Source organism: Rattus norvegicus, chromosome 7 (assembly GCF_036323735.1).
Source record: "Rattus norvegicus strain BN/NHsdMcwi chromosome 7, GRCr8, whole genome shotgun sequence".
Lineage (NCBI taxonomy): Eukaryota > Metazoa > Chordata > Mammalia > Rodentia > Muridae > Rattus > Rattus norvegicus.
The window spans coordinates 74,254,103-74,276,110 of NC_086025.1; the positions used below are offsets into that span (position 1 = coordinate 74,254,103).

General features: G+C 39.3%; 1 long non-coding RNA gene across 1 annotated transcript in view; it reads right to left on the reverse strand.

The window, feature by feature from the left end:
• Nucleotides 1-509: 509 nt before the first annotated feature.
• The window catches only part of LOC102556196 (uncharacterized), a 58,611-nt gene continuing 37,112 nt past the window's right edge, over nucleotides 510-22,008 (reverse strand). Inside the window, exons 6-7 of the long non-coding RNA XR_001838919.3 lie at nucleotides 17,259-17,369; nucleotides 510-671 (exon numbers count right to left, since the gene is read on the reverse strand). This is a non-coding gene — a long non-coding RNA (uncharacterized LOC102556196). The remainder of the gene's footprint in view (nucleotides 672-17,258; nucleotides 17,370-22,008) is intronic.

The following is a 22,008-nucleotide window of genomic DNA, read 5'->3' on the forward strand; positions in this document are numbered from 1 at the left end:
AAAGTGAGAGATTTACACTGTGGCAAGGGTGACTAAAACTTAGGCATACATGCATGCCTTGATTCTTTGATTGAATAGGCACATATGATGATGATTTTAAGGTATTCTGAAGGATTTTTATTAAAATGAAAATTATTTTCATGCAAAAGGAAGTCCAGAATCGGTAAGCTCCCTTGCTAGTTTGAAAACATACAGAAGACTAAATTGTCATGAGGCACAGTTGTGGGAGCATGGACAGAGGAAACAATTCTAGCCTCCTTAGCATTCATGACTATCTTCCATGCTGAAAGCCAAATGACAGAAGGAAAAGTCGTTTCCAAGACACACGGATCAATCCCAGATTCATTCCTCAAACAATTGGTCGAGTGATTGGCACTGAAACAGGTGCACCAGGCTCCCCAGTGAAGAGAAGCACAGGGCCTGCTCTTGTATATTCTCATTGGGAAAACAAAAGTACATACAAGTAATGAATCCACAACATTGGAAACCTCAGGAAAAGACACAAGTAGTTCTCACTCAGCATTCTCTGATATTTCACAACACACTTGGAAAGAATTTCTTCTTTTGCCAAATATACCTCACTGGAAGAAAACACACCTGAAATTTCTCTTGTAATGTCAATCGAAGAGGAAGATCTTTGTAGTCCATGACACACACACTTGACCTCCAATCTAAGAAATGAAGAGTTGTGGTTTTAGAATACAGAAATGGAAACCAGGATCTGTACACTATGACTTTCATCATTTTGGTTTTGAAGTACAACTTGGATGTGAGGAGAATGTGAATGTACATCTATATTCCCATTTGCAGTGCATTCTTAGCAAAGGAAAACACTCTTTGCATCAAGCACCTGGCAGAGGATCCTGAGTAGAGGGTTTGGTGCCTAAATCAACTTCATTAGCCTCCTTTCACTGACTCATTCCTACAGAATCAGTATGCTTTATCAAACAACAGCATTAAAATGCCTACTCAATGGGGTCTTCTGAAAAAAGTTCAATGTTATAATCTAATTAGGGGTGCTATACTTACAGTACTACAATATATAGAGATACGTTATTTCTTACCCAGTATTTTACATATATTTTTACAAATAAACATACAATATATACAGTTAATGAAAAACATAGTTTGTATTATTATATAGATTTAGATAATTTCAAAAAATTATCTGCCTCCTAAATTAAGAATCATATTTTCTAAGTAATTTTATATATGTTTCTATTTATTTTTTCCTCTTCAACATTGAAATATAACACTTTTTTTGGTGCTTTGTAGGTATTTGATTCAGTGTTTAGAACAAATTTTTTTTAACCAAATGTATGGCTATGTGTGACAAAAATAAATCAAATCATTAATAAAGTTTTTATATGATTGAAAGTTTAAAGCATTTAGGGGAAATGGATATAAGCTTTAGAAAGTATACATGACTTCAAAACTAAACATCTCTGTGACATCATGGAGTTGACAAACATTTCATAACTAAATAACCTATTATCTCATCTACAAAGAAGGAATGAAACTCACACTGTTGAATAAATGAACCAAAGATTCATGAAACCAATGAACCATTGCGTGTGTTATTAAAACCAAACAAAAACAAGAAGGCAAACAAACCCAAAACCTTGCTTAATCTCTCCTACTCCTTTGGTGAGGTTAATCTCACTCCTTTAACGGGCAGTAGTTTTCAATTCATGTGTGAAATATTGCAAGATATAAAATTCCAGACAGGAAAAAAAGACTTTATCCTTCAGTAGTTTCTTTTTTGTTAAGTCTAGAAACATCAGAAACAGAAACAAGAAAGCCCATTGGAATGCATACTATATAACCCCAGGACAACCGAGATGTGTTTTGGCTATGGCATCCTATCCTCAGGCCAAGCGAGTGGACGGGCCTCCTCTGTGCATTCTCCTCTTTGTTTTCTGTTTGCAGAGATTAAAGGAGGAAACACGCTGCTGATGACTTAGCTCGTCTCCACAGGCACTTGTGACATTCCTGCACACAGCTTCTTAGGAGAGCATAGTTAATCCTAGGCACACAAAGCTGACTGTGTCATGGTGATAAGCAGGATCCTGTGGATATGATTAAAGCCTGGGCAGCTCCATGGAGATTTCCCTCCACTTACCTTCAGCCCTGTGTTTAGAAGAGTGATGGTAAAGAGAGGAGACCAGCAGAACATGGAGGAACTCTGCACAAGGAGCCATGCTTCCCCAGCATGGAAGACATAGGATCCTTGAATGACTGGAACAGGCATACTTTCCCAAGTAGTAGATGACATATTTACTAAACAAAGAGTCAATGCAGCTCGATAGTTACCAGGGCCAGGAAACTAGGTGAACATTGCTACTACTGCACCGATTTTATGAGAGTGAGGTCCCCATAGAGCCCAGATGACATATTGGAATGAAAAAGCTGATTAGGTTATGCCAAGAGGTTAGTATGAGAGCTCTGTTCATTGATCTGTGAGCAGGACCACGGAAGAATCAGCTAAGGATATTGATCATGAGTGTGAAGAGAGTAGACATGAAGAGGATTAGAACTCTCTAAAGCACCTGAGAGAATCAAAACAACCGAAGCACACATTTAATGGAGGAATAATTTCCATTCCTTTTGTCTCTTCTATTTTCTATCTAAAATAAGCAGAACTTCCAACTGTTTAAAATGAATGACCCAGAATTAAGGGCATCAGACCGACACAAGTGTTCAGTGAAGATGCTTGTCTGCAAGATTACGACAAAATTGGCAAGAACTGCTAGAACAGCAAAGTAAATAATAAATAAAGTCAATTCAAACCAGGTCAAAACCAGATGTGCTTCAGGAGCAAATCTAAATGTAATGCTACACCCATTGTCTTTTGTGCTGTTCTGATACTGTGGGCGGCAGCTTCTGGTTCTAGAAGTGTGTGGTCAGTGTTGATCCGTTCAGTGCGGGACGGGCATCGGGCCAGAAGAAAGAACTTTTGCTGCGACTCAGCCATCTCTACCTGAATCCCCGCTTCTCTCTGGGAGGCAGTGTAACTTTCTGCACCAGCAAACCCAGCAGGAAGTCTGACCATGTGAACTGTCTGGGTTCCTCTAAACCGAGCCTCCCTACGGGCTACAAGCACTTTTGGATTTCTCATATTAATGATGAAAATTCACTTAGCAATTCTGAGTATACTAAGTTACACAAAAATGAACTTAAAGGAGTTCTTGATGATTTATACAGAGGAAACACCAACTCTGATCCGGAAGGCTTATTCTGAGAAAGTTCATTCAACTGTGCCTTCAAGGAAGTTTGTGTATGCAACGTTGCCATGTCAAGGCTGTATGAGAATCTGCTGCAGGCCTGTCTCCAGGGCTTGTAGATGACAGACAGTCTCTGTATTCAGTGGTGGGCTTCCTCACCAGGAATCTCTTTCAAATTTCCCACCAAAGAGTCATTTGGACTGGGTTTACCCATCTTACATTTGTGTCTGGGCATGTGTAGGATAGATGCCAAACTTGGGTGTCTCAGGAGATGCTCATCTTTTTTTAGACAAGGATCCCTTGAGATCCAAGGCTGACCAATTAAGCTAAGATGACTGGTTAGTGAGCCCCAGTGATCTGCCTGTCTCCATCTTCCCAGCAGCGAGATTATAGGTCCTGACACGGCACCCAGCTTTTTATGTGAATGAACTCAGTCTGTGGTGGTTTGAATATTCTTGGCCCATGAAATGGCACTATTAGGAGGCATGGCCTTGTTGGAGGAAGTGTGTCACTGTGGAGGTAGACTTTAAGATTCATAGCAAGAAAACCCACCACTGAACACAAAGACTGTCATTTATAAGCCCCAGGGACAGGCTTTAAGTGATCCTCCTCCTAGCTGCTTGGAAATCAGACTTCTTCCAGTTGCCCTTTGATCAAGACAGAACTCTCAGCCCCTTCTCTAGCAACATGACTCTCTAGATAACCCTTCCTGCCTTGATAATAATGGACTGACCCTGTGACCCTGTAAGCTAGTCCCAATTAAATATTGTCCTTTATAAGACACAGTGTCCTTGGTCACAGTGTCTTTTCACAGCAATGGAAATCCTAAGACAGAGCCTCCTGACCGTAAGACAAGCCCTCTACTGACCAAGGTATCTTCTTGCCAATAATATTAACATTTAGATGTCCAATTTAACACATATGTACGGGTAATCTGTATTTAGTTTCTGCATATGAAATAACTGACTGATTAAAGAATTAAATATTACAGGTTGACAGAGTAAAGATTATCGTTAACTTATTGCATGTATGACACAGACACTAGTTTTCAGTGTTAACATAAAAATTATAGAAAATCATGACTTGAGGAACTAGTAAAAAATACAGTTAAACCTGTGATGATAAAAATGATTTTCAAACTCAGCATTTATTTGTAACACCTTAGTGAAATGCTTCATGCTAAGAATATTCAAAGACAGTGATGGTAGCACTTTAGCTCCATCATTTTAAAGATATGCAAGTTTTATCTCGGCCACCAGAGGGAGCAGCTGTATGTCACTACCTTGTAAAGAATGGCTGCATTGTAAGCATTATAATCAGAAATTAAATTTATAAAAATAAAAACTTAAATAGTTGTACTAAAATTAGAAAAATTTAAAGATGTTCACCTACTAGACTTTAAAAACGCTGTGTGCGTGTTTATCATATGTGTGCCAAGGTGTGTGGAGATCAGAAGACAACTAGTGGGATTCAGTTCCTTCTTACTGTAATGGCCCGGGGATTGAACTTTGGATCACTGGGCTTGGTGGCCAGTGCCTAGATCCACTGAGCCATCTTGCCAATTACTCAGATACACTCATAAAATTCTAACAACAGCAGAGCAGACATTCCTTACAAGACACAGAATGCCCCGAGGAAGATGGACTATATTCTGAACTATTAAATACATCTTTGAAGATTGTAAAACATTTTTAAGACATATAAGCTGTTTTACCTGATAACAAAAATGTGGACCAAAACATTGAAATATGAAGTTGTTGGTGCTAACTGAAAAAAAATCCATGTTAAAATCTGTGGATATTTTTTGATATATCAAAAAATCTAATTTTAAACTAACAGTTGCCTTACACAGAAAAAGAATCAGGCCTCAAACCAATACACTCAGTTTCCCTTGTAAGAAAATAGACTGTGGAAATAAATGAATAAAAAATAAAGTTATTACAGGAAACCAACATGAAAGGAAAAACAAAACATTCCTCAGAAAATTGCACGTAGTACTGCTTGAGGACCCAGCTATACCACCCCTGGGCATATACCCAAAAGATGTTCCAACATATAACAAGGACACATGCTCCACTATGTTCATAGCAGCCTTATTTATAATAGCCAGAAGCTGGAAAGAACCCAGATGTCCCTCAACAGAGGGATAAATATAGAAAATGTGGTACATCTACACAATGGAGTACTACTCAGCTATCAAAAACAATGACTTCATGAAATTCTTAGGCAAATGGATGGAACTAGAAATTATCCTCCTGAGTGAGGTAACACACATGGCATGTACTCACTGATAAGTGCATATTAGCCCAAAAGCTGGAAATAACCAAGATAAAATTCACAGACCACATGAAGTTCAAAGAGAAAAAAGACCGAAGTGTGGATGCTTCAGTTTTTCTTAGAAGGGGAAACAAAAATACTCACAGGAGGAAATATGGAGACAAAGTGAGGACCAGAGACTGCCCCACCTGGGGGATCCATTCCATATGCAGCCATCAAATCCAGACAATATTGTGGATGTCCTGTTGAAAGTGTCCTTTGCCTTATAGAAGCTTTATAATTTTATGAGGTTCCATTTTTCCATTGTTGATCTTAGAGCATAAGCCATGGGGTTCTGTTCAGGGCATTTCCCCTGTGCCTATGTGTTCCAGGCTCTTCCCCACTTTCTCTTCTATTAGTTTCCGTGTATCTGGTTTTATGTGGAGGTCCTTTATCCTCTTGGCCTTGAACTTTGTGCAAGGAGATAAAAATGTCCATTTGCATTCTTCTTCAAGCTGATCGATTGTATGTGGGCTTTCTGTTGTTTTTTATGTCATTGAAGACCAGCCTTAGTCCATGGAGATCTGATAGGATACATGGGATTATTTCAATCTTTTCGTATCTGTGAAGGCCTGATTTGTGACCACTTATCTGGTAAATTCAGAGAAGTTAGCATGGGGTAACTTAGGATGAAATGTTGAAGTCTCCCACTATTATTGTGTGTGGTATTATGTATGCTTTGAGCTTTTGTAAGGTTTCTTTTAGGATTGTGAGTGCCCTTGCATTTGTAGCATTATGTTTAGAATTGAGAGTTCACCTTGGTAGATTTTTCCTTTAATGAGTATGAAGTGTCCTTTCTTATTTTTTTTGATAGCTTTTGGTTGAAAGTCGATTTTATTTGATATTATAATAGCTAATCCAGCTTGTTTCTTGGCACCATTTGCTTGGAAATTTTTTTCCAGCCTTTTACTCTGAGGTAGCGTCTGTCTTTGTTACTGAGGTGCATTTCCTGTATGCAGCAAAATGCTGGGTCCTGTTTATGTATCCAGTCTGTTGGTCTATGTCTTTTTATTGGGGAACTGAGTTCACTGATGTTATGAGATATTAAGGAACAGTGATTGTTCTTCCCTGTTATTTTTGTTGTTAGAGGTAGGATTATGTTTGTGCGGCTCTTCTGGGTTTGTTGCAAGAAGGTGACTCCCTTACTTCCTTGCTTTCTCTAGGGTGTAGTTTCCCTCCTTGTGTTGGAGGTTTCCATCTATTATTCTTTGTAGGGCTGGATTAGTGGGAAGATAATGTGTAAATTTGGTTTTGTTATGGATTATCTTGGTTTCTTCATCCATGGTAATTGAGCATTTGGTTGGATATAGTAGACTGGGCTGGCATTTGTGTTCTCTTAGGGTCTGTATGACATATGCTCAGGATCTTCTGGCTTTCATAGTCTCTGGTGAGAAGTCTGGTGTAATTCAGATAGATCTGCCTTTATATGTTACTTGACCTTTTCCCTTTACTGTCTTTAATATTCTTTCTTTGTTTTGTGCATATGGTGTTTTGATTATTATGTGATAGGAGGAATTTCTTTTTTAGTCCTATCTATTTGGAGTTCTGTAGGCTTCTTGTATGTTCATGGGCACCTCTTTTTTATGTCAGGGAAGTTTTCTTCTATAATTTTGTTGAAGATATTTACTGGCCCTTTAAGTTGGGCATCTTTGCTCTTTTCTATACCTATTATCAGTAAGTTTGGCCTTCTCACTGTGTCCTGGATATCTTTTATCTACATATCAGTTCAGTCATTATCCAGTTTCCCTTTTGTTTATCCCATGATTTTTATCCTGTGACCCCAGCCTTTGGATTGTTAGACAGAGATAGCACGCACACAATTTTTCTTTAATGTTGCAAAAGAATTCAGAGATCTTCCTGTTTTTATTAAACACAGGTGGTAAGCTAGATGGATGGATCCCCTGCCCTGAAACTACCATTCCTAAGATGCCTAGGTCTGGACCTAAACTCTCTTTCTCCCAGGCTGACCTTGAACTCATGAATCTGCTTGCCTTTGTATCTGCTGTTTTTGTAGTTTTCTGACAACCTGGCTCATAGTGCAACTGTTCCTTTAGGTCTGCAAGGCTCTTTATACAATTCATATCGTGCCCTTTTACTTTGCATAGTTGAGAAATTGTATAGTTTTGAGTTCACATTTTCAGCATTCTTTCCCACAGTCTTAAGGACTGTCGCAAAGGTTACAGCATTCTGTCATATTACTGAGACATAGGCACACCCTTGCCTCCAAGACTCCTGCTGTCTCTGGTTATCACGAAGTCATTTATTTTAGCAGAGAGGACATTTCTCAAAGGAGAAACATGAAAGTATGTACACTATTATACAAACAAGCTTTATCCCCACAACAATCATCAACTCTTGTGGGGGTCCATGCCCTGCTGGCTCTGTTCCAGGGGTGGGAAAAATGTCACACCCTTTTTGTCATGGCCAAGCTGGACTAAGCAGGAATTGGGAAAGAGCTATTGAGCGGGTCCATAGTGGGTAGAAAAGCCAAGTGTCCCAACATGATATGCTTAGTCATCTAGAATTTACAACAAAGAATGCAGAGAGGCCAAAATATCTAGTTTGATGCACAGATTGGGGATGAGATGTGGGGGTTGTTTTTGGAGGAGATGAGGGTAAATGAAGATTTGAAGCTCACCTACCCACTTTGCTTCTCTGGCAGGCTTGGGTAGTGGGTTCCCTGGGAATGCTAATTGGGGTTGAGGTGGGAAAGGGTGAGTGAGATAGAAGGTTGGAAAAGATCTGTGTGATCTTCTGGAGATGGAAGAAATGGCAGGGATGCAGCCAGTGTTCAACTACAAGGCTAGGAATTTGGAGAAGAGGGAGAGGTAGAGATCTGTGGTAAGCCCATCTGCTTCCCTGGCTGACATGACCTGATAATTGACATTTTCCTGTGGATCCTTCTAGGATTGGTGACTAGGTACCAGGTTTATCTTATGCTTTCAGCTTTTCTGTCATGTTTTATAATCTTACAATCTTCAGAACTTCAACAGATGGTGACTCTTTCTGGAGGTTAGATGAGCAATTAAAGCTCTGTCTGGTTGCTTTGTGTCAGTACATATGCTATCCACATTTCATGCTAAATGGGAGCAAACCACACAGTCTTCTCTTGCCTTACTTTCCTCTTTGGGAATTTAGGAATAGAAATAATACTTCTTCCTGACTCTGGCGAGGAATGAGTCACAGGAAAGATGTTATATCCGATTCAGTTAATATCCACCAAAGCTGACTAAAGGAATAGATTCTCAAACCTGCTTCTAAAAGTAACTTGATCTAAAACTGTTCTCAGTAGGAGGTCACAGCACACAATCAAATGATGTTAAAAACAGAGGTTACAAATTAACCTTCATGGGATTACTTACCCAGAAGCTCTCTGCTTGCCTTAAAGGCATAGGTTTCTACTCCACTCATTTTTCATTCACTCTTCAGCTTTGCCGAGTCTTAGCTGGGGCACATATTTAACATTCATTCCTGCTTTACTACCTGGAATTGTACCTAATGAGTTTGGCAGTGGTTGAGTGTTTGAATAGCATTCATGATGCCTTAGGTTTGGTATTTATTACCAAAAAAAAAGAAGGGGAAACAAAGACTATTGCATTGTACAAGAACCAGAAAGGATTTTGATTAAATTCAACAAACTTATAGCATATCCATGTCCATAATAGAGAAACATCTATACATGGAGGGTAAATCTGCATAATCTAATAATTTAGCCATTGCCTGGAAGAAATTTATAATAAAATTAGGACAGAGCTGTACTGTCAATGCTCTGCATGGGGGCTCAATAAAACAAGTGGTAAATGCAATGAGAAGAGTGAAGTGTTGTTGTTAGACTAGAAATACGGATAAAATTTTGGGTGACAGAGCTGGAAGAAAGTCCAATGCTTTGGTTCACTCTAAGTAAAGCAGATGTAGGCACTAAGAGAAGGGTCTGTTGGTCTTGAGCCTGGCACATTATGTGTTGCTGATGTGAAAAGCCAACTGGGAGGAAGGGCCCAGTGTGCTTCTGGATTATTGTATATAGTCCACAGAGAAAGGTGCAAAATGGGGCTAGACAGGAAGGTTAAGGACAGAATGCAGAGGTTGCGCATGCCGAAAACCTTGGCTTTAGGCAATGAGAAGCACGGGCCTTTGAAAATGCAGGCAGTATTGTGCTGGTAAACTTTATATCATAGTAAACAGTTTGGTTTACAGGTCCTTCACTATCGAGACTTCAAACCACAGTCTGCTCAATCTGAGCACTGGACTGAGAGCTGGGAAGAGACACATAGAACATATTTAATTCTTATGAGACATTGTGCTGACTCCAAGATGCCATTTCCCAGGCTTGCCATGCTCAGAGGTTTCTTTTCTTTTTTTCTTTTTTCTTTTTTTTTATTAACTTGAGTATTTCTTATATACATTTCGAGTGTTATTCCCTTTCCCGGTTTCGGGGCCAACATCCCCCTCCCCCTCCCCTTCCTTATGGGTGTTCCCCTCCCAACCCTCCCCCCATTGCCGCCCTCCCCCCATAGTCTAGTTCACTGGGGGTTCAGTCTTAGCAGGACCCAGGGCTTCCCCTTCCACTGGTGCTCTTACTAGGATATTCATTGCTACCTATGGGGTCAGAGTCCAGGGTCAGTCCATGTATAGTCTTTAGGTAGTGGCTTAGTCCCTGGAAGCTCTGGTTGCTTGGCATTGTTGTACTTTTGGGGTCTCGAGCCCCTTCAAGCTCTTCCAGTTCTTTCGCTCAGAGGTTTCTTTTAGAATGTTTATATTTAAATCTTCTTAACAAATATGCTCGAGAAAGAAGTTGGAAGACGAGAAGAAAGAGCAAACCCTAAGTCAGATGGAAGATGATGGAAGGTGGTAACATCCGCCCAGACGGAGAAAATACTCAATGGAGATAAGGGCTCTGAGTCGGGGATTAGGCCCTGTTCTGTATTACCTGTGACCTCTAAGAAACCCTATGTACGTTTGTGTATAAATACATTTTAGGGAATGAGTTTCTGTGGGGTTTCCAATAGTTCTGTGGTCCCAACTCAACAGTTAAAGACTGTCATTGCAGATAGAAGTGATGACTGAATCTGATAAGCAGTTGTGTTCGCATATTGTATAAGGACATCAGTGATATGAGAAAGCAGAGTGGTAGATGATGTGGAGACAGTTTAAATTGGACATCTGGAAAATGAACATTTTCTGATAATTGAAGAAAAAGAAAGGAGAAACAAATAAATAATCCTAAGTAAAATTGGTATATTTTTAGAGTCAATTGATCTGAGGCACAATAGAGCTTATAGGATAAAGTAAGAACACGTAGTACTTACTCTAAGTAATGTAACTTCATTCCTAATTCTTTCGTCATTAGATAGATTACTGATTATATATAGGATGTTGGGATTCAGATATGGATAAACATCTGAGGTCCATATTTAACATACCAAAGTAGACCTGGGCCCTTTAGTCCTTACCTGTAATAACCTGCCCTCTAACCTAAACTTTACAGCCCAGACATTTAGTTCTCTCTCTCTCTCTCTCTCTCTCTCTCTCTCTCTCTCTCTCTCTCTCTCCTCTCTCTCTCTCCTCTCTCTCCTCTCTCTCCTCTCTCTCCATACCTGCCACTGCCACGTGTGGGCAGCATATAAAAGGATTGCTCCCCAAACCAGTTCTCTCTTTCTCTCTCTCTGTTCCCATGTGTTCCTTGCTGGTCTCTCTCCCTGTTTCTGTCTTTTCTGTCCTCCTCTGCCCGCCCCACTTCTCTGCCCTCATGGTGCGCCTGTCTGCCTGACTCTAACCCCTTTCCAGGCCACTGCTCCCTTTTCTCCCCCAAAACAAACTCCCTTTTATATCAGGTTAGTTACATGGTATGATTTCTCAGGGGAGTATATTGGCATGGGCACTGAGGTACCCCTGATCCCTACATTATATTTCATAAGAGAGAAGGAGAAAAGTACAAAAAACAGGCTCAAATACCACTCTATTGCATGTTATTTGTTTTATTTTATTAATTTTTTTCATACAATATATTTTGATCCCACTTTCCCTTTCCCCAAGTGAAGTGGAAATTTCTGGTTTCTTTAACAATTCAGTTGTATCACGTGATGTTTTTTGGAAGCTGTCTTATGAGAAGACTTGTGATATTTTGCTGAAAACAGACACTCAACACACAAACAGTGAGAGGATGTTATTGCATTGCTGTGCCATGAAATGCTTTGTTGATTTTTGATTGTCTTTGATGGTCTTCGCTGGTCTTCATTTCAGAGAAAGAAATGCACAAAAGAACTTCTCATAGTATTCTGACTGGTTCTGACAGCTTTCACAGACTTGTCCAGATTCAGCAGAGCCTTGCTGTTTCTGCTGGATTGTGCGGCTGCCACTACTGACTTGTTTTGAACTGGACTGCTGGTATCCTGACAATGAAGAGTAGCATAGCCCCAAGGAACTATTCTAAGCAGGTCTACAAAACTCCTTTTCTATCAACTTTCTTTTTCCCCTACTTCTGGTCAGTGGGTTTGAAGGGAATTTGAATTGTTTAAGATCCCCAAATAAAGTAGTGAAAAAAAAAATCTAAGCCTACACCTATTAGATCCTCTCCCATCCTTCCCCACCCATTCCACCACCCCTGTGTCCATAAAACAAAACAAAACAAAACAAAACAAAACAAAAGCATCACTAAAAACAACCATAGCCAAAAGATATCAGAACTTAGTGGAGGATGATTAGTGTAAAGATTAGAGAGGCTAAAAGGTCAGAGGTCTTTTAACTTCTATCTCAGTAACCTTTTTCATTGTCTTTCAAATCTCATTTACCTCATTTATAAGATGCAAATATGGAACTATTTGAACTCACTTTGGATTGGAGATGAGTTCTGAAAATGACTGGTGAGAGATTCAAACAGGCTTTTGCTGTCAAAGCATGACAAATTCTTGGTTTTCATCACAGTGGAAGCCAATACAAACATTAATTTCAGAACGACTATGAATTATATGGATAAGTAAAATTTTAGTTTAGTTGGATTATTGGAAAATTTTCTCCAATAAAACATTGTAATTAGTAGATATATACAGTAAGTTAAGCAAAATTGTATACAATTGAAATTAGTTAGACTCGTACATGCTGCTCACCCATTTATGGACTTAAGTGAAAACTGACTTTACTGGTTGCTGATCAACATGCATTCAAGCTGGAAGTACTTGAGAATTTCAAGCTGGCATCATACAATTTGTATTGATTTGCCCTCAGCCTTGATGTGACTTACTAAAAATGTCAATCTAAAACAAATCTTAGTGGATTGAATTACTAGTTCAGCTCCTTCTCTAAATGACAAGACAGGAATATATTAGCCACTAAGACTTCCTCTTGGATATATTTTAAAATGTAAAGACATCAAACAGCTAAAATAATTTCTGTGAGTTATTATAACAAACTCCAATAAACTTGGCCCCTGAAATTGAAACTCCACCAAACCAGAACCTGAAATTGAAATGAATTGAAGGCATTGTCATATACAAAGACAATTCATTCCTTGCCACTCACTTGAAAGGTTTTAGAGATTTATTAATGCTTCTTTTTGCTTCCTGTTATATTACCTCAGTTTGTTTTGACTCTAATTCACTTTCTCGTGCATGGGTGCTCAACAAAAACCCAAGACACACCCAGGAAACACATGGGTGTGTGCATACATGCATTTGTTTACATATAAAGCCTCGTGTGTAAGCGTGTGTATCTGCATGGGTGTACCATCCTTTGGCTCTTTCTCCTGAAGACACTGTGATGGCAGCCAGATCCCAGAACAATTCAGAATGACATCTTAATCTGATGATCCTTATGTCTATAAAGACTCATATTGAAGATAAGATGAATGTTCACTTTTTGACGTGTAAGGTAATATTTACAGCTTCTAGGGATTAAGAAAGGGATACATATGTGGGACATCAGCTTTTCTTTTTTCAGACTAGCTTGGTGCTTGCCAGAAACTTAATGTATGTGGAATTCTCTATAGAATAAACTATTTAAAAATGAAAGTGAAGCAAATTATATAAATAGAGACATAAAGATATGAGAAAATTATCTTAGAGAAAAAGAGATTTTTATTTTGTCATAAGTCTCCAGGTGCCGATTCTTTTTATGATTCAAAACTTATGGAATACTTTGTCTTTTGAAAAAAGTATAGGATTTTTTTAGTAGAAAACAATGGAAACAATAAGAATAAAAGTTGGTCCTAAATACACAGATCTTTCAAAGAGGAATTTCAGGTAGTTGGAATGAATTTAAAATATGTTCATTCTAAATAATAGGAAAAAACATTTTCCTTCTTTCATTTTAACTGGTTTTTCCTTTGAAAAACCATTACGCTCCCAGGAATGTACCCCGAATCAATTTACTGACTCAGTTAGCGTCCATCTTACTTTGTCTGAGGCTAGTCACCATTAGTTTAATGTATTTGATACTTAAGTATTTTTCAGCACCTTCCTAGCATCTGTCTGCAGAAGCTTTGTCTGCAGTAGGAACAAGGAACACATACATAGCATCAGAACACCGTCGGGTAAATAAGTAAAAGATGTACTGGAGGCCCCAGAGAGAGATTATCAAATCTTACAGATGAAAAGTCTAGGTGTGGAGAGCTGAGTATGGTTGTTATACTTGGAAGCCATGCTTACAGGAGGCTGGGGGACTAAGGCAGGAGAATTGGTACAAGTTCTAGGACAGCTTGGAACACTCGGTATCAGATCAGCCTGGGATACAGTGTAAGATCCTGTCTCAGTAACACAAAAGTCCAAACAAACAAAGCAGGAGCCTTGGGGAGGTGGGGGTTGGGGAAGAATGACAACTGAAGAATTTTCACCAACAAATTGGCTTGTAGGCAAATCTGTGGGGCACTTTCTTGACTAAGGATTGATATGGGAAGACTTAACTCTCGTAGGCAGTGCCTTCTCGGGGAAGTTAGTACTGTATTACATAAGAAAGCAGGCTGAGCAAGGAACAGGGAGCAAACTAGTAAGCAGCACCCATCCACAGCTCTACCTCCAGGTTTCTGTTTGAGTTCCAACATTAACTTCTCTCAAAAATGTACTGTGATTGGGACATGTGAGCCTAATAAGCCTTTTCTCACCAAAACGGGGGAGGGTCTCTCATGGGAGGAATACAAGGACAAATTGTGGAGCAGAAACTGAAGCAAAGGTCATCTAGAGACTGTCCTACCTGGGGATCCATCCCATATGCAGCCACCAAACCCAGTTACTATTGCTGATGCTAAGAAGTGCTTCTTACAGGAGCCTAATATGGACGTCTCCTGAGAGGCTCTGCCAGAGCGTTACTGATACAGACGAGGATGCTTGCAGTTAACCATCAGACTCAGCACAGGGACCCAATGGAGGAGTCAGGAGTGAAGGAGCTGAAGGGGTTTGCAACAATTTGTAGGATGAACAACAATATCAACCAACTAGAATCTCCAGAGCTCCTGGGGACTAATCTACCATCCAAAGAGTACACATGGAGAGACTCAGGAAAAGCCCTTGGTCCTCTAAAGTCTTGTTTCCCCAGTGTAGGGGAATGCCAGGGTGTTGAGGTGGGAGTGGGTGGGCGAGATGGAGAATATCTTCATAAAGAGGGGGTGAAAGGGAATGAATGGGAGAAGGGGAAAGTAGATAACATTTGAAAGATAAATACATAAAATATCCAATAAAAATAAATTAATTAATTAAAAAAGAGGGACAAGATATGAAGAGGGGATGAAGGAGAAATCTAGGGACAGACAGCTAAATTTAATGGCGATTTGATGGGGAATATTGGACCCTAATATAGTAGAAGCTTCCTAAAATTTATACATGTGTGAAGGTGATCTAAAACATAGAGCCTTCACATCTGTTCTAGAGCCTTGGGTACAAAATGTTCTCTGCATGCTACCAAAGGAGAAACACACCAACCCAGGTATGAACTTTTTATCTATTATGCAAGATATGTTAGTGCAATGCTAGCATGAAGTTTGTGGGAGTATCCAATCAATATCTGAGTTCTATTAAAGTCCACAGGACGGAATGCATACATGACACTTCTTGGGAAACCAAGAACCTGAGTGTAGGTCAAATACTGTTCTGCTAATGACCAGGAGCATTCCTAATGTTCTGGGAATGAAATGACTTGAATGACATTTTTCTATACTTGTAGATCAGTGCCTTGTTCAGTTCTCATCGATGAAGCTTCCTCCTGCAGAGACGGGAACAAGTACAGAGACCACCCGCTAGACAATATGCAGAGAGTGAGAGACCATGAAATACTCAACCCTAAATAGCATGCTTCCATAAATCCCTCCCCTCCCGGCTCAGAGAACCCTGAAGAAGAGGAAGAAAGTCAGATGAGATACAGAGAGGATGGAAACAAGGTCCTCTATATCAACACGATCCAAGCACAGGTGAGCTCATAGAAACTGTGGCAGCATGCACTGGGCTTTCTTAGCTCCATACCAGATGGGGACCTAGAAGCTGAAAGGAGAAATGGACACACACTCTCATCCCTAATCTAGAACCTATCCCCGAATGATAACCATTGGCAAATAACAATAATACATAAAAATAACAATTAATTCTAGTTTGAAAGCCAATCTCACCGGGGAAACAAACTGGTCTCAAGAGTAGGCTACACGACGGTCAGTGAAGGTCAACAGAAGGAACTCAGTGATGTCTTTGGAGGGTGCCTTGCTCCATTATGTGGTGTCAGGTCTATTTTTTCTTTTTGAGCTTCATCCTATTTTTATTTTTGTTGTATTTTATATATTTTACTGTATTTTATGTCTTACGGGTCCATTGCATATATTCAGTTTCCAATTGTTAGTTTTTTTAAATGGGTTTCTCGACTGTGCAAATGAGTGGGTCTATGCATCTATATTTCTTTCTTTTCCTTTTTTTCTTGGGCTCTTTTTCTTCTCTTTGTTATATTCTGATATGTAAGTTTTTTCTTCTCTCTTATTATATTTTCTTACCATCTCTCAGAAGCATGTTTGCTCTCTGAAGAGAGATAGAAATGGGTGAATCCAGATGGAGGGGTTGTGAGGAGGAACTGGGAGAAACAGGAGAAGAAACCATAATCAAGACATCTTTTATGAGATAAAACCCATCAATTTTCAGGAATAAATGGGACTTATCTATAAATAGAAATGCAGTATTATTAATTATCAGAGTGTTCTAAGAAGCCTTCTCCTGGAGATAGCCCTCAAAAGAAGCTCTTGCTAGATAGTTCAAAATAAAAGATTGTTTATCTGTGTCAAAGGGATATCCTTCTCAACCCCTCCACTAAGTCTTCCTTTATGCCTACAATACTTATATATTTATTACAAAGACTATCTTCAATCAAACTAGATGACATTTTCACAGAGTAAAGCATGCTTAGAAATATAAATGTTTGGTCACAAGTCAGTTTATCTCTCTGTTTCTTTCTGTCTTTCTGTCTTTCTGTCTCCCTGTCTCTCTGTCTCTGTCTGTCTGTCTGTCTGTCTCTCTCTCTCACACACACACACACACAATGATGGAATATTCTCATGTAACATTAAATTATCAATACTAAAATTAGTGTCATGAACCCAGGTTTAAGGTACAATTTGTAAATTCTTTAAATCTACTACTGAATTAGAAATTAAGAAATCAAAGTTTGTACCATGAAATTATGATCAACTATACAATAAGAACTATGCATGAAATTTCATCAGAATGGCTGCCTGAAACTTAGCCATCCGTCAATGAATACCTGTTAATGTCATGATGGCAGTGACGCTCCTCTGTGCAGTGTGTTTCCCATGACGAGTCTTTTTTATCTTCACCAGATTCCCATGACGTCAATGACGTTAGCTTTCCCAGCCTGGATTTGAGGAAATGTCAAGAATGTTTGTATTTTGGTTTCTGCTTGGTAATTTAATTGTGGTCAGTATCATAGCTAATTAATCTTAAAGCTGACATTCTAACCCAGGCAGTCTGGAACCAATGCCCACACACTCAGCTACTATCTAAAATCTGAAGAAAATTGCTCTGATAAATATCAAATAACACATGAGACATAATAACCCTTATGCCAAAGTTGTTAATCCTGGTCAGCTGTGTGGTTATAGCAGTCAGGATAAACAAATGCACCGGATACATTTGCTTCTAATCAGTAGACTCAACTGGTCTACCATGTGCCAGGTGAAAGGTGTTGCTGAGGGTCTGAAAATGAATGCTGTGCATTTCCCCAAAAAGCTCTGCTCTGTGCTGACAGCAATGTCTGGACTGCACAGAGCCTCTTGGGAGAACATAGAGTAAGTAACACATGACCTGGGTAGGGATAACTAAAGGAAACCAAGAAGGCAGTTGGTGCTTGTTGGTCTGTGTACCAGTTGCTATCTGCAGAGATCTGTAGGGCTGTGGCTAGGCCGGAGGGGCTAAAGGGCTTTACTCTCCAAAGAGTATCAGATCTCTTCCATGGCTGTTACTGCCCTGGAGTTGGTGTGGAGAAGCTGACACTATGCAGTGGTAACAGTTGGGGTGCAGCAGCTGGCAGAAAGGTGCAGTAGCTAGGAGGCAAAGTCAGGACCATCGAGTGGGAAGTGTCTGGGGTAGGCTGGAGGAGCTTGAAGGGGTGAAAACTTTGGTAGAGAACTCTCTTCCCCAAAGTGTTACAGCTCTATATGACAGACACTCTCAGACGGTCTTTGATGAAATAACTCTCGTGTGATTAATTCCTTGTGGATAGGATCTTATATACATTTTTGGGTTGGGTCTAAAGACAGATGCTTTCTGTTAGCTTGGCCTGAGATGTTAGGGATGCCTCATCTGCATGTAGAGGGGCTTCAGGCCACTGTCCTTATGTGACTGATTGTCACATTCCTCTCTATGGGGTGTCATGGCCATGTGACCCAGGACAGGGACCTGGTCAGGAGTAGATAAACCACTTACTGTCTTCAGGTATGAGGGTACTGGGGTTTCTGAACCCCCTTGACCTAACCAAGTTTTCTATTTGATGACACAGTACACTGCCCCATAGGTTGGTAGTCACATACTGTGACTTGTCAATGAAGCAAAACAAAAACAAAGGGCTTCTTTTTGTCCTAAAGGTATCAATGGAAACTGATGGGATATGCAACCTCTCAAAGAGCAAAAGGGATTGGTTATTCAGATGGGTAAATTAAGGATCCTGGATGAGATTATTCTGAATTACCAAAAAAATCCAAAATGATTATAACGTATTGACAAGGGAAATTGAAAATAAGAGAAGCATCTGTGAGGACCTGAATGTGAATGAAGGCTATTTTTAGTCATTAAGGTGCTTCGGGTCACAGGATAAGCCCAAGGGTTTAAAAAAAAAATCTAGTTTTGCAAAAAAAAAAAAGTCATATTCTTGAATATTTTTCTTAGAACATGAAAGTAGAAAATGGAAGGGGAAAATCCTGTTGGTTTGACAAAATACTGCTATGCAAGGGATATGTTAAATAAAAATGAAAGCAGTTGAGATAGCTGTCTCATAACTCATCCCACAGATGCCTGCTCAGCCACCTTCACCACCTCTGTGCTCACGACAGCTAGGGAATGAAAACACCGGAAATGTCTTAACAACTGACGGACGAAGAATGAAAATGTGGTACAGACACACGATGGGGACTAACACAACTGCAAAGACACGATGAAGTAATAAATTTGCAGCTAAATTCATATAACAACAAAGCTCACATTGTATAAGGTAACGCAGACCCAGAAAGATAGCTGTAGGCATATATTTAGGATGCACATTATTGTATGTGTATTATTTTTGTTAGGTCATTTGAACTTATTACATCATTAAATTTATTTAAAACATGCACAAGTCAATCTTATCGTGATACCAGTCAAAAGATATTTTGAAGTGCTACTGTGTTTTTTGAAACAAATGTTAAGATAAATGTTTGTTTATTTCAACATGTTCTTTTTAACCTTACTAATTTTAACACATTCCTCCTCATGTGGTAGGTGATGTACAGAATCATCAGTATGAATGAACCTTTCTGCAAAGGAAACAAATTGATTTTGAAAAACTAGAGACACATAACTAGGAGAATAGAAAGTTTGAATCAGACTCTACCTCTCCCAGAGCACCACCACCACTATCACCTCACCATCATCATCACGATCACCACCATCATCACCATAATCACCACCATCACCATCATCACCATCATCACCATCATCATCACTATTGCCATCATCACCATCACTACCACCACCACCACCATCATCATCACCATCACTACCATTATCATCACTATCACCACCACCAGCAGCAGCAGCACTATAATAACAGAAATGATAAATACAAATCTTTTATGTGAGAAATCAGAGTAACAAGTGCATGAAAGTTATTTTTACTGAGATTTTTATTATCAAGGGTTTCATACATAGAATAAAATGTGGTCACAGAAACCCATAATCCTCCAGGTTTCTTTTAAGCTTTAACCAAAGACTGTGTAATATTTTGTTTGTTCCAGCTTTAAAACCTGGCTTTGAATTCTTCCAGTGGGATTTGTTTTCCATTAGCAATCAAAACGAGAACAAAAGCAAAAACATTTAGAATTTTTGAATACCTTTGACTGGAGACCACCTCATAGAGTATGTTACCCCTGCCCAACACCCCTAAGGAAAATCTGTCTTCAATGTTCTTCGAAGCAAAATTTATTTTCCAGGCAATGCCCCAAGACTTTTTCTGTTGCTGTTTTGCTTCTTTCTGGTGTTTTTATGGCTCTGTACACACCATGTCAGGCACAGCTAAGATAGTTTAGGTTTTAAGGATTAATATAACACTACTGAATGAATGTGCACCCTCTTGATCATGGGGAATTTGAATTTAAAAACTCACATCAGACATTGCATTTAAAATATTTCAAGTCAACAAAATGTAAATCTGATTTTAAATACCTTAACTGCTAGCCTTAGATATGACATGATGGCTTTCATGTGAAATGTGTGGAAAGTTTGTTTTCATAATTCCCCATTTTTGTCTAAGTTCATCTCACTGGCATTTGCTGAACGTCCACACAGTGAATTAATTGAGTCCTGTGTCCTGTTAACAGCTCATTGTACAACCAGCTAATACATAATTCAATGAGATCTCATTTTCTAACTCCATTATTTTGGGATATGAAGAGGTTCAAACAAGTTGAGCTTCAATTTACTTCCTAGATATTATTATTTTAAATTAATAAGTTCTTGGAGTATAAACAAGGGGACTATTTAATCTTTTCAAGAGTGAAAGACTTTCAATTATTTAGGGGATTCACACACAAAATGAAACTTATTATAGTATTTGCAGAGAAATAAGGGGTGAGCTAAGGTTCCTCGGTAGCTGTGTCCAGTTACTATCTTATTATTGGCATAAATATTTAAGAGCAAAATACTTATAAGTACCATAAAACTTAAATGTACTTTATTCATAGGTATATGAATATGATTTAAGTACACATATATGTATAGCCATAAATAACTCATGTAGCTCTCTCCTAGGTGTCCTACTTAATATTTTTGTTTGTTATCCTATATCTCAGATTCTTTTTTTTTGTTTTTTTTATTTTATTTTATTTATTTTTTTTATAGATTCTTTTTTTTATTTTATTTTATTTTATTTTTTATTATCTTGAGTATTTCTTATATACATTTCAAGTGTTATTCCCTTTCCCGGTTTCCGGACAGACATCACCCTCCCCCCTCCCCTTCCTTGTGGGTGTTCCCCTCCCAAACCTCCCCCCATTGCCACCCTCCCCGCATAGTCTAGTTCACTGGGGGTTCAGTCTTAGCAGGACCCAGGGCTTCCCCTTCCACTGGTGCTCTTACTAGGATATTCATTGCTACCTATGGGGACAGAGTCCAGGGTCAGTCCATGTATAGTCTTTAGGTAGTGGCTTAGTCCCTGGAAGCTCTGGTTGCTTGACATTGTTGTACTTTTGGGGTCTCGAGCACCTTCAAGCTCTTCCAGTTCTTTCTCTGATTCCTTCAACGGGGGACCTATTCTCAAGTTCAGTGGTTTGCTGCTGGCATTCGCCTCTGTATTGCTGTATTCTGGCTTTGTCTCTCAGGAGCGATCTATATCCGGCTCCTGTGGGTCTGCACTTCTTTGCTTCATCCATCTTGTCTAATTGGGTGGCTGTATATGTATGGGCCACATGTGGGGCAGGCTCTGAATGGCTGTTCCTTCAGTCTCTGTTTTAATCTTTGCCTCTCCCTTCCCTGCCAAGGGTATTCTTTTTCCTCATTTAAAGAAGGAGTGAAGCATTCACATTTTGATCATCCGTCTTGAGTTTCCTTTGTTCTAGGGATCTAGGGTAATTCAAGCATTTGGGCTAATAGCCACTTATCAATGAGTGCATACCATGTATGTCTTTCTGTGAGTGGGTTAGCTCACTCAGGATGATATTTTCCAGTTCCAACCATTTGCCTACGAATTTCATAAACTCGTTGTTTTTGATAGCTGAGTAATATTCCATTGTGTAGATGTACCACAT